The sequence below is a fragment of the Erithacus rubecula genome (genome assembly GCF_903797595.1).
Source record: "Erithacus rubecula genome assembly, chromosome: 22".
Lineage (NCBI taxonomy): Eukaryota > Metazoa > Chordata > Aves > Passeriformes > Muscicapidae > Erithacus > Erithacus rubecula.
The window spans coordinates 6,550,115-6,562,821 of NC_136674.1; the positions used below are offsets into that span (position 1 = coordinate 6,550,115).

Genomic DNA, 12,707 nt, shown 5'->3' on the forward strand with positions numbered 1-12,707 from the left:
TTTTAGCTACACTTTTGTTTCCCTTTTCCATTAAAATGGTCTTCACCCATTTTGGGGCTTGAAATAAATGGCTGTTGAGACAAAAGGAGACTAAAGAGAGGAGGTTTTTCAGTAATAGCAAAGCAGTGCTTGACTGACCTGTCTGGGTGTCTGTCCCTTTTGTGGTGCAAGGCCATCAGCCTTACCTGCTGTGGGTTATCTGTAAATAAATACAACCAGAGCAGAAGTAGTTTAAACAAGCTGCCTTAATGTATTGGTCTGATAACAGATTTATGGGACTGTTTCCACTCCTGTGAATTGGCCCAGCTCCACTGACCGAATTAGGGCTGTGCACATTTACACCAGCCGAGGATGTGGCTCGTTGTGTTTCATATACCAGGAACTCTGGGGCCAAAAATAGCCATGGATACCTTGAAAGGAAATGCCATGTGAAATGCTGACTGAGAACAAGGCAGTTGGGAGGAGGAGGAGGAGGAGGAGGGGAATGTTGGGGTGACTAATACACTGCGACCATCTGCACAAACTGGCAGCTGTAAAGTAAAGCAGCAAGGTTATTGCAGCATATATGTGTATATATATAGATACAGATATTGAAGCATTAAGTGCAAAGTGTGTGGATATTCTGTATGGAAGCATTCAGCATTAATCAGTGGGGAACATGAAATAAAACACGTAGGCCATTGTGTGAGGGTTTAGTTCCCTCATTACGTTGGAGCTTGCGGAAGGGGCAGCGCAGGGCAACCAAAGTTATTCAGGGATCTGGGGAATGAATTAGAAAGAAAGATTAGCTAGGCTTGGCCTCTATAACTCTGAAACAAGAATTGTTGGGTTGAGCAGCTTGCTCAGGCACGGTGATGCTGAATTGGGAGCTCAGGGAAATAATTCCTTATCTGAGCTCTTTGACAGACTTGCAGGAAAAAGCACCATGGAAGATTGGGAGGGTGAAGCTCTGTCCCCGTGTGCTGAGGCTGGCCCTGAATCCATGTGTGGGATTTGAGTGCAGGGATAGATGAGAGAGCAAGGGGAGTTGAGGCACCTGAATTTCATTCCACTTTTGAAGTTCCAGGATACTTTTGTGGTGAGGGAACTCACAGAAGGTGAGCCCGTGGCCCTGCTGAGGTTTGGTGGTGCTGGTTTTCACCAAGGCACTCCACATTCCTGGTTTTGTGCTGGAGTCTGTCATTGGCTTTTCAGGATTTAAAAAGGGTGACCTTGAGGCCTGGCATCAGGTGTGTTTTTATTTTCAGCACATTGTAGCTTTCACTGTGGAATTTCCACTGGGTTTTCTGGAAAGCTTTTTGGAGAACCCATCCTGATTTAGCCTTTCCATATTGAGGACCTACTTTCAGCCTACCCTTATTATCCCTGGGAATCAAACCAGAACACTTAACCTGTCCATGACATCTTAGATCCTGTCTCTACAATGAGAGCAGAGTTTACAGTGCTGTGCTGATCTGGATATTTGTGACCATCTCCACCTGTGTGGAATTTGTGGCATAATGAACATCTGGAAAAGGATTTGAGGTCCTGGGGTTAAAGGCCCATGCCCTGTAAAACACCACATTGTGGTTCTTGTATTCCTCCTCGCTGAGGAGCTGTCAGGGGCACAGACTCACCTGGCTGATGAAATGGCAGAACACCAGTGCCAGCATCACTCCTTGGAGCAGCTTCCAGGAATCCTGCTGGGTGCAGCAGCACAGGCAGTGCTGCTCATCCCAAGGCTCCAGAGCTGCTCAGAAAACTCCAGGAGATCCCCATCCACCTGCTGAGAGTCCTGTCCTGGACAAAACCTCCATGATTTATTTGGTTTCCTGGTTTCCACCTTGGCCATGATGTTCCACACAAAGCTGTTCCACACAAAGCTCTGTCTGTTATTCTGGGTAATTCCCACCACCCCCAGCCCTCTGCTCTCCCATGCAGCCCTAGGAAAGGCTCTCACAGAATTGTGTGGATGTTTTGGGGATGTGAACTTGCAGTAATTCCTGTACCACCTCATGGACAGTCAGAATAAGTATTTAATAATAATGGAAATACAGCAGTGTCTGCACACATGAATCACAACTTACAGTTTCCAAGGCTGGGGTGAGAGGTGGAAAGGAAGTTGATCTGAAATGGAGCTAGAACACACTGTTGGTGTTTTAGCTGGGGACTCTAAAAATGTGCTCCTTTCTCAGGGCTGAAGGCTCCTGAGGAGAAGGAAGTGTGCTGCTGGCAGAGCCAGGCAGGAGTGAGCATGGGAGATGCTTTGGCATCTGGAAAAGAATTGATGGAGGTGCTGCTCTGTTCTCCTGTGGTAGAGCCAGTCCCACCTCCCCTGGCTGGCTCTCCAGGCTGTCTCTTGCTGCTTTTATCACTCTTTTAAAGGTTCTTTTATCTATCTATCTATCTATCTATCTATCTATCTATCTATCTATCTATCTATCTATCTATCTATCTATCTATTTTCTTTTTATCAGTGGCCATTTCTGAGTTCAGCAAAGCTTCTCTGCAATAAAAGGAAGCCCAGACAAGACATTGAGTTCTCCCTGTGAGGGGCACCCAGCAAACCCACCCCATGATCTCCTGAGATGTACTGCATGGTGAACTTCAGGTGTCTGGTCTTTACCTGGTGTTGAGGGTTTTTTTCTGTTTTGTTTTGGTTTTATACTTTTTTTTCCCCCTCTAACCTCAGGATAGTTCAAATGTGTTAATTACTCCAAGGTAAAGGAGACATCTTTTAATGTGAAGGCTACCCCTGAACATGTGAAATATTTAACACTTGGTATGCTGAGACTTGCTCTTCAAAGCATTTTCATTAGCTCCAGGGGTAAATAATGTTTGGCAAGGATGATTTAGCAGGCACCAGAGGGAAGGTGCCACCTAACAAGGAAATCACCCAGACACCCCTCCAGTTTCCAAACTAATTTCAATGCTCCTTGTTGTACAGTGCTGCTGAAACCTGGAAGGTGCAGAGGAGAGGCACACACTGTGTCCATGGCAGGAATCTCATTTCATCTTGTACATTTTATTAGCATCCTTTAATATGTACCAAATATTCTATTGGCATTTACAGAAAGAAACTTGATTAGATTGTAGAGGCGTGATTTGGGATGTGCATATGGTTAAATCCCTGATGTTTTCTTTACAAACTAATTCCTAGCCAATTTGGCTACGTGAGTCAAAGCCTTAAATGGCTCCTCAGCATTGAAACTTTGTGGAAAATTTTAGTCTCCTTGATGAAAGGCTGTATCCACAACACAGAGATCTTCTGAATCTTGGTATAAGAGCAATGCTGAAGAGTTTGTTTCTTGAAAAAAAAAAGCAAGCTAGAATTAGTGCCATAATAAAGCAGACAATTTAAATGCAAACTAAAAGGAAATTAATTTTAGGGGGATTTTTTTGATCTGCCGTTCCCAAGAAAAGTGCTTCTTTTATGGTTCAGAAATTCAAATACTGAAAAACTCAAGGGTTTGGCCAAAAAATACTTTTGTTTTTAGGCATTTGGTTTTTCAGGAAAAATAGGACAAAAATTTTCCACACAAACCAACACTTTTCACAACCTTTCATGTTTCCTTGGAAATTTTCCTTCCAATTTGTTTTTGTTGGAGAAGTTGGGCTCCACCCGCCCCCGGGGAAGGATCTGCAGCCTACCTGACTGGAGTCCTCAAAAGCAGGTTAATGCAGAGTTCCTGACTGAGCTGAGCTCTGTGGGCAGAGCAGGGTTATCCTTGGCACACCACGGGTATTCCTGGGTGTCCTTAACCCTTCTTTGCCCAAGCCTCTGCTGTGGCACCCTCCTGGTTATCCCTGCACAGCTGCCACAGGTGGGCATCCTATGGGAGCTGTGCAGGGCTTGTGGGTGCATTAGGAGGTCTCTCCTTAGCTCAGGGTTGAAGGGGAACCCCAGGAATTCTCGGGGAGCCTCCCAGAGTGATGCTGCTCTGCCCCAGGGCAAGGCTGGGTCAGACCCTGAGGGGTGACAGGGTCTCAGTGAAGAAACTTTGCATTTCTGGAAGCTGGAGGGCAAAGGAGGAGCCAGGGAGGAATGCAGAGAGGACTGTTCTTCTGCTGGGAAAAGGTGTTCTGCAGGCAAAAAACCAAAATAAATTTTAAAAATAGTAAAATATGGCTGTCCCCAAAAGCTTTAAATCTGTGTTTTTCCTGGAGGGGTTCAGCTCCGAGGAGTTTCTGCTGTCACTTGCAGGGTACAGAAATTATCATGTGTGGAGATGTGCAGAAGGAACCCTGTCCCCCTGTGGGTTTGGTGGCTGAGGAAGGGCTGTGGGCATCCCTAGGTGTGGATTTACCTGGGAGCTGGGCAGCAGGAGGGACAGCATGTCCCTCATCCTCTGCTGCTGGGTCCCTGCCACCATCCCTGTTACCTGGCCCTACACTGAGCTTTCCATTCCCCCTCTGCTCCTTTGCTTTCCAAAGCACATTCAGGTGTTTGGCAGAAGCACCAAGATGTGCTATTTTTACAGCAAATCAATGGGGTTCAGCTATGAAGTGCTTTCACCTGAGCCTTTTGGAAATGCCCCCCATCAATAACAAAACAGAAGCAAAACCCTGTGTGTGAGTGAAAGGGGTTTGCAAACCCCGAGGACTGGGAGGGGCAGGAGCTGTGCAGGGATTACCCCAGAGCCAGCAAGAAAAGTTCACACTGCTCTTAAAACGTTTATTCTCACAAAGTGAGGGTGCTGCAGAAGCAAAACACTCAGCCTTTTAATGTCTTGTATAATTAAGGACCACTTTATTTTCTCTTTTTATTAATGACTTACCTTTAATGTTAGCCCGATGACACGGTTGTGTAATTTAATGTGAAATGTATTATTCAGCTCGCCGCTGCCTTACAGAAAGGTTTTGACAGGCTGGAATGGGTTTGGTTTCAGGACAATAAACCATCTTTTTCATACATGTTGGGAAGAAACTTGAAGGAAGTGAGGTGGTTCTTTCAGTAGTTTGATGGGATTAATTTTTTTAAAAGGAAGTGTAGCTTAAAGAGGAAAATCCAGTAAAGGCCCCATCATAGCAAAGGCCAGCTCAGCCCCAAATCAGAGGAAGCATTTAGGCACATCCTTAAGTCTCACTGGGGAATTGCCTCAGTGAAGCTTGTGCTCTCTCGACTAAACACTGAGTTTAAGCAACTATTTACCCTTTGCATAGGAAAATTTGGAGAGAGAGATACAACATCTTTTATTAAATCAGTGTTTTGTAAGGCACACCAGCATGGCCTCTGTCTTTGGAAATGCCACTTGGAGGCAGCTGAAGATTAGCAGTTGCCTCAAGTTAAACAAATTTAGGAATGTTCCTGTGATTTTCTTGAACTGGGGGGCAGAAGTATTAATAAACAAATGGGCTGCATGAAGAGGCTTCATGTGGGAGCAAGCAATGTGATGCAGTGACCCAGTCCTAAAATCCATTTACTGAAACAAAAAATCTTATAGGGAAAAAATGAGAGTAAGTTTGTTGCAGTCTTGTGCTCTAGACTTCCTTCCAAAGGAGTGAAAATGTGGAATCTTTTTTCTGGTGCCATTTTCTTAGGAAACAGAGCCATTTCAGTCAGCCTGTGGTGCTCAGTGACTCTGGATCCGGTGGTTGATTTCTTCCAAACTGGGTGGAGGTTTTGGCAGAAAGCTGGTTATGTGGAAAAGAGAATTCCCAGATCCAGGTCAAGGTCAGCCATGGGAATCTGAGCACTGAGACACCAGAGCATTCCTGGCACAGGAGCACCCAGGCCAGGGCACACACCCTTGGTGCAGGGGCTCTCCCAACTCATGTCACTGGTTTCAGGCTGCCTCAGCTGCTGGCTTGATCTCTGATTTCTGTGCAGGCAAGAGACTTAGCTGTACCTATGCAAAATCAGATTATTTTATCTATCCCTGCCTGCATGGCAGGGGCAGATTCCTGAGAGTGCTTAGGAGCAGTTTAAATGAAGATTTCTGTCCCAACCCCAAATCTTTGGTACTGTATTGTCCATTCCTCCACCACCCCAGCCCTGATGAAGGTAATTTGTGTTCCCTATAAGCCTTATCCTAGAGTGTCCATCCAAGCCTGGAGTGTTCCCTAGCTGCACTCCAGCAGCCTCAGCCAGGGGCAGGATGCATTGTTGTTCCTGTGCTCAGCCTGAAGGACTGACCAAACATGCACAGAGGTGTGCAGACACCCCAGCAGGAGGTTAACACTTAAACCATGAGGGTTTCTCTTCCTTCCTCCCTTCAAAAAGCAGACAGTTCCGAGTCAAACACATAAAGGAGGGAAGAGAGGTCTGCACTTAGGGCAGTGCTGTTTGCAGGACTCTCCTGGAGCTGGATGCAGGGACATGGGAGGCTGTGGAGAGGAGATGGTCTCACATCCCATCTGCATTAGGCAGAACTGATATGCTTAAATTATGATCTTGCAATTAAAAAGGGTATTAAAGTCTTCTGCTGGTTCTGGAGTGGGAAGCTGTAGTAAATCAGATAGCTACATGGAGACTCTTAGACAAGTTACAAATTATTCATAACCAATTATGTAAATTCCTCTGGAGCTGTAATGGTAAAAAACATCCCAGAGCCCTGTACAAAAAGTGGGTTGGTTTGGGTACCCCCAGAGAAGGAGCAGCACTATTATTGTTTAAGTCTACTCTGTAAATGTGTTAATGGATCCACTCTGAAGTATCTGAGGGGAGAAAGAACAGACACAACCTATTAACTGCCCATGTCCTAGTAATCATCGAATAAATTGACTTTTATTGTATCCAAAAGTAAGAAATCTTCTGGGATAAAAAACCTTTTGCTACTTGGCTGCTGATAATTGGAATCAACAACTCAAGGAATTAAGGAGGCTAGATCAGCTACATGCTTTTAAAATGATTTGTAGCTGATGTATTGCCAGTTATGCACTCCATGGGCTAATCTCTAATTGTATTTTCATGTATGGCTCTGGACTGAGTGGGTGATTTATTTGACACACGGTTTGATCCACTCATCACCAGCCCTTAACATGCAGGGTTTGCCATTCCAGACTGAGCTCTTTGTCCATCAGTCCCATCCCCTGCCTTCAGCAGTGGCTGGGAACGCTGGTGCATGGCAAAGGGCTGGGCTGGGGCTGGGGTGGCAGGATGGCTCCTGGTGGCCCTGGGCTCTTCCCACTGCTCAGACCCTCTTGGGGCTGACCTCTGTGTGACAGAGAGCAGAGGGACACTCCAAGGCTGCCTCAGAGCAGGGGTTGTGGCAGCCCCAGGACCCTCCTGTGTGAGGAACCTGTGTGGGTTAGGCACCAGTTCAAACTTGGCGAGCTCTGCTGTGGGAGATACTGAATCACTCACTCTCTCTCTCTCTCTGAACTTGTTTCCACCCACTCCTTCTCTTGCATAATTAGTCTATAAGCTCTCCAGGGCAGGGACCATCTTTTTATAACCTGTTTTGTGTAACACCTAACACACAATGGGGTGCCAGTCTCACCTCAGGCCTTCAGGCACCACGCTGCCGAGGATAATTAGTATTTTTTTAGGCACCACTGTAGTACAAATAACCAGGGTGTTTTGTTGTTGTTATTTATCTATTCTTGGCCAAGGCCTGGTGAAGGCAGCAGATCACAGAGGACTGTGGACAGGCTGAGTTTAGAGAAGAGCAGACACGTGAGCTTGTGGTAAGGATGGAAGGGCTCTGCAGACCTCTGCCTTATTCCAGCTCAGCTGCTTCTCAAGTTACTTTTAACTGTCCACTTCATTACTTCTCACCAAAGTTTCCTTGCTATGAAAAGTATAATTAAGGACCAGCTCTTTTGTGAAGGTCTGTTAGAGGTTTGGCTAGAGCAGAAAGAGTAAGAAATTAGACATGGCAAACAGTTTAATTGTTCCTTGCCCTTGCACGGACCAGAGGATGTTCTTACAGCACTTCTGTAACGTGTTTTGCTGTGGGTGGGCAAAAGCTGGGAGAAATCACAGAAGATCAAGTGCCAAAGTGTGTGTGTGTGCTCATCTGACCAGCTGGGTGTGCATCACGTGCGTGAGAAATGCTCCTTTTTTTTTTTTTCCTTTAAATTCACAGAACTGCTCTTTGTTTCCTTAATCTCACCGTGGATGGCTTCCTCTCTGCATGCCCATGCTGTAATTCCCCCAGTAGACATCTGTCAGGAATACACAAAAATGAGCACAGCTTTGATGCAACAACAGAATCCTGGAAACCAATCAAGAAAAAAAAATTGCCCTTGTAAAACTGGGTCTGTAATTATTATGGGAGCCAAGATATCGAGATAATAAGGAGACAGCCCTAAATAACTTGGGGGAATTACAGAAGGTAATAATGTACTGCTCACTGCCAGACAGGGTTAGACAGACAGAGTGGCTTTGGGTTTTGGCCTGGGTTCTGCATTGTGCTCAGGCTGCTCCAGCCCTGCAGAGCGAGGGGGGAGTGTGAGGAGAGGGGCTGTGCAGGCTCTGCCCTGGGTCAGCCTTCCTGGGCACCTCTGGGGGACCTGCAGCTCCTCACCCCCTCCTCCTGCAGCCTGGGGAGGCTCCAGCCCTGCTGAAAACCTGAACTGAAACCTGCTCAGGCTGGGGGGGATCAGCTTTTCCTTCCTCCCTCAGCTTGGCCTTGACATCTCCTACCCACGAGATGCTCCACTCTGTGCCAGCAAACCTACCCTCAGCACAGAAATCTCTGCAGCTGCCCCCCTGCAGTTTGATACCAGCCATGCAAAACAGGCACAGGGTTACCAAAACCCCCCAAAAAAACCCAAGCAAAACTGTTGCTGTCTCTGAGGGAGGGAGTGTCGGCTCGGCTTTGCTGGTTATGGTAAACTGTTGTACACAAGCTCCTATCCTCAAACAGGAATCCCTGTGCCAGAAAGTCCATGTAGTCTTGGAAAAACAGATGGTGTGGGAGCCAGCTAATCAGGAGTGGATGCCCTGCTGCATTTGTGTGCTGCCAGAAGAGTCAAGCCAAGCTCCCGTTGCTTTTTCACAGCCACCTTCAGCAGGGCAGGAGCAGCCCAGATTCTCCTGCTGAGGAAACGTGGAGCTGCTTCCATCTCCCTGTGCTCTGGCATGGGCAGCTCAGCACTGCGGTGCAGACATATCCTTTGGGTGTAATAACAATAGAAAGATGAGATATGTCCTTTTCAGAGGGTTTGGAGCAACAGGGTGTTAAGATAATACAGGCAATCAAGCTCAAAATATATCTGGTGGTGGTTTCTAACCCTGCTGGTATTTCTCCTCGGGGTTCAGAGTGTTAGAAGAGATCAGGGGCATGTTTTAAAGTATGCAGAACCCACAGCCAGGGTAAAGACTTCCAAGGATCTTAACACTCATTTAGACAAACAGAAATCACTCTGTGCTACAAAGCTGCTCTGCAAACTGGGGGGCTGAACTCGTTTGGAAATACAGCTTTTGGGTGCCATCGATTTACTAATCACTAAGACAAGATCTTTGCATCTTTTTCAGCAAAGCAAATGCTATTTAAAGACACAGATCCACACTTAGAGTATTAAATGTAATGTTTCTGTTTTGCAAGGATATTCCAGCTCCAGGATGGGGATGTAGAGCTGTTTTCCCTTCGGGCTGACTTCAGTCCTCAAAACTGAATCTTAAACAACAACCTCTTCACTTCTCCACTTAATCTTGGAGATGCACTAAAATATTCTGTACCTTCCTTAAACAGAAGGGAAAAACCCCATGAGTTTCAGGTGTGTGAGCACTGAAAATCCCAGTGAATTCCACTGAAGAGTCCCCTGTATAGCAGCACTTTCCAGGGACACTTCCTACCTCTCCTTTAATGCCCTTGTACTCAGTACCTGGAGGAGCATAGCATGCTACTGCTAAGTGCTTTTAAATTAGGATTTTAAAACTTCTCCTGTGGTTGCCCCTGTTGATTACAAATCTGGGTTTTTTCCCCCACCAAGACCCAGTGTTTTGGCTCCAGCACCCTCATCAGTTGTAATTACTGTGCCCTTTTACATGGAAAATGTGATCAGCTTCAGCTCCTCTGAGCTGCTTCATCCATCTGCACCTGTGGCTATGGAGGGAATGGCTCATGATGGAAATTCTGACTCTATCAGAATGGCAATTATTAATCCTAGGAGCTGCATTAAAAATATCTCCCTTTTTATTAGCACTATTAAGAGAAGTCTTATTCTTGATGATCTGCTAATCACTTGTCATGTTAATTCCAATGTAAAGTATAAAAGCCCTTCTTTAGTTTGAGTCAAAATCATGTGTTTGAAGACACAGGAAGGTAGTTGATGAATTAATGTGGTTGGCTGAGGGTAAATATGGCCAGGGTAGATCTCTTCATTCCCTGCTCTCTTTGAATCCTGTTTAATTCACACAGCAAAATGGCCATACACATTTGGGATTTCAGTGGGTTGTGCTGAGCACAAATGACCTTTGCAAATCAAGATTTTGAGCTGGGCTTGGTGGGGTGTTGTGTGGCAATCTGCTGGTATCAGCCACCTCTGCCTGTCCTGCATCCTGCCTCAGCTCACAGTAGGGCTGGGATTCTGCTGTGGCTTCGGGTCCAGCAAAAATCTCTCCTGATTAGACCAGGAGGAGCAACTCAAAAAGTTTGCTCAGTGAAATACCTGCTTTTGGTACTTCAAATAAATCAAAGGTAAAAAGACAAAAAACTGTGGTGTCTGTGCACAAAGAGGAGAGGGAGAACAGGAGCAGTTCCCAGGTCCTGCAGCAGCCCTGTAAGGCACTGAATGTTTGTGGTTCAGCAGTTCCAGATTCCAGTTCCAGAACCAGAGCCAGCATTCCCTGCCCCAAGCCCTGTGCTCAGTTAAACCTGGCCAGGGAGCTGGGATGTCCAGATCCAGCATCACTCATGACCTTGTTCCCATTCCCTCTGCCCTGCCTGTGTCTGCTGGGCTCTCCCAAGTCCCTGTGTACATCCTGTGTCCCCAGGCCTCCAAAATCTACTCACAGCCCCTTTTGAAACCACCAGTGCTCCTGCCTCTGCTCCTGCTTGGGTGGCTCAGCAACCACAGCTCTCATCATTAGCAGCCACTGGTGGGTCCCAGATTTAGCCCTGTCACCACAAACCCTCTCTTTTGCTCCAGCTTTAGCAAGTAGCAACTCCCTTAATTACACATTTTTCTGTCCTCCACCCCAGCTACTGCACCCGGGGCTGGGTGAAGGGAGGGGAGAGCAAAAAGAAAGAATCAGAGGGGGAAAATTACATGAAGAGCACTGTGGTCCATCCTGCTGGCTATAGCAAACTGTCCCCTGCAGCAGGAGCCCTGGCCAAGTGTGTTTTTTCAGCTTAGAGCTGGATTTTGGGGCTTCCCTGTGCTTTTGTGGGGCTTCACCTCTGTTCTTTTCTGCTCAGGGAGCCTTACAGTGTGACTCCTCTTCTCTGACCTGGTTTGGGGTGAACCCAGCTTTGCTTAAGCCCACCAGCATCTCCTCAGGCATCCACCAGCCCTGGCCAGGATTTTCCAGGTCCCTTATTCCTCCCAGCTCCTCTTTCTCTTTCCTTTGCTGCCCTCTATCCCCCAGCCTTGCTCTGCTGCCTGGCACATAAACCTCGAATTTGCTGCATAGGCATAAAATCCTGTGAACTGCTGCACCTTTTGCACATGGATAGGTCAAAAAAGAAGTGTAGCAATTTGCTTGAACATGTGCACGGGCAGTATTAATGCAGATCAGTTGCAAGAAATAACGTAATACAGATTTGCCAACGTATGTATTGCATAAATGCTGACAGGTGCTGACAGAAGTGTGTGCGTAAACATTTAATAGCACTGTTAATTCATAGCACAACAGTTGCTGTTGGCATGGTTTGGAATTTATTATATTTTGCTATTTATTCCTAGTCAGCTTGTTGTCCATCATCCTCCCAGATGGCATGTCTGCCGCAGTTCCTTCCTCCTCACATTTGCATGATGCTTTTCCTGGGAGCAAGGCAGCGTGGCTGAGAGCTCAAGTTGTGCTTGCAGGCTCCAAAGCCTCCCTTCTTGTTCAATATGAGCCCACTCAGTGACTGTGAAGAGTTCCCATAATCTCTTTATATCTTAATTGCTCTCTGTGAATCGGGGGAAATAAATATTTCATTCCCTTATAGATGTGTTTCCTTGTTCTGTTTTCCTTTTCTAATCTGTTCAGATCACCGTGGTGAAAACCTGGCCCCACTGAAGGCAAAGATGAAACCACCACTGATTTCAGTCCAACAAAGATTCACCTCAACTGACTCTGCCTAAAAGTCCAAGATAATCATCAAGGCTCCTTTTAGAGTCCCTGTTGAAAGACACTGGCACCTGCAGCATCAATCCACCCTCCCTTGTCTCAGGCAGGTATCTTGGGAAGGGATGAATGTCCCTCCAGAAGTGCCAATTTCCCTCTCCATTCACCACAGCAGAAAGTTCAAACTCCAGCTAACTTTTAGGTGTCTGTTTTTCAGTTTAGAGTGGCAGGGATGGGTGCTTGCATTGCTGTAGCCCTTCCTCTCTCCCAGAGCTGGGATGCTCCCTGATGTAACACCATTTATAGCTGGATGGACACTTGTGTGAGATCTGTGCCTCAGGCATCCCTGGGTGGCCCTGGGCAGTGCCTGGCTCTGGCTGCAGGCTGGCACCCCTGTGTTCATCCAAGGCAGTTTTCAGGAGCAGCAGGAGGAGGTGTATGGATACACTGAGCAGCCTCTAGCTGGGTATTGCCAAGGGAAAAACTGAACCAGCCCGTAGGTTTCACATTTGGCTTTCCTCAGTGGAAAAACTGGACAATATCAAATGACAGGAACAGCTTTCCA

General features: G+C 46.6%; 1 long non-coding RNA gene across 1 annotated transcript; it reads right to left on the reverse strand.

The window, feature by feature from the left end:
- Nucleotides 1-2,817: 2,817 nt before the first annotated feature.
- LOC306811411 lies at nt 2,818-4,367 on the reverse strand. Its single transcript, XR_013776669.1, has 3 exons — nt 4,287-4,367; nt 3,631-4,062; nt 2,818-3,286 (listed from the first exon to the last, which is right to left on the reverse strand). It is a non-coding gene; the product is annotated as an uncharacterized lncRNA (long non-coding RNA).
- Nucleotides 4,368-12,707: the final 8,340 nt, after the last annotated feature.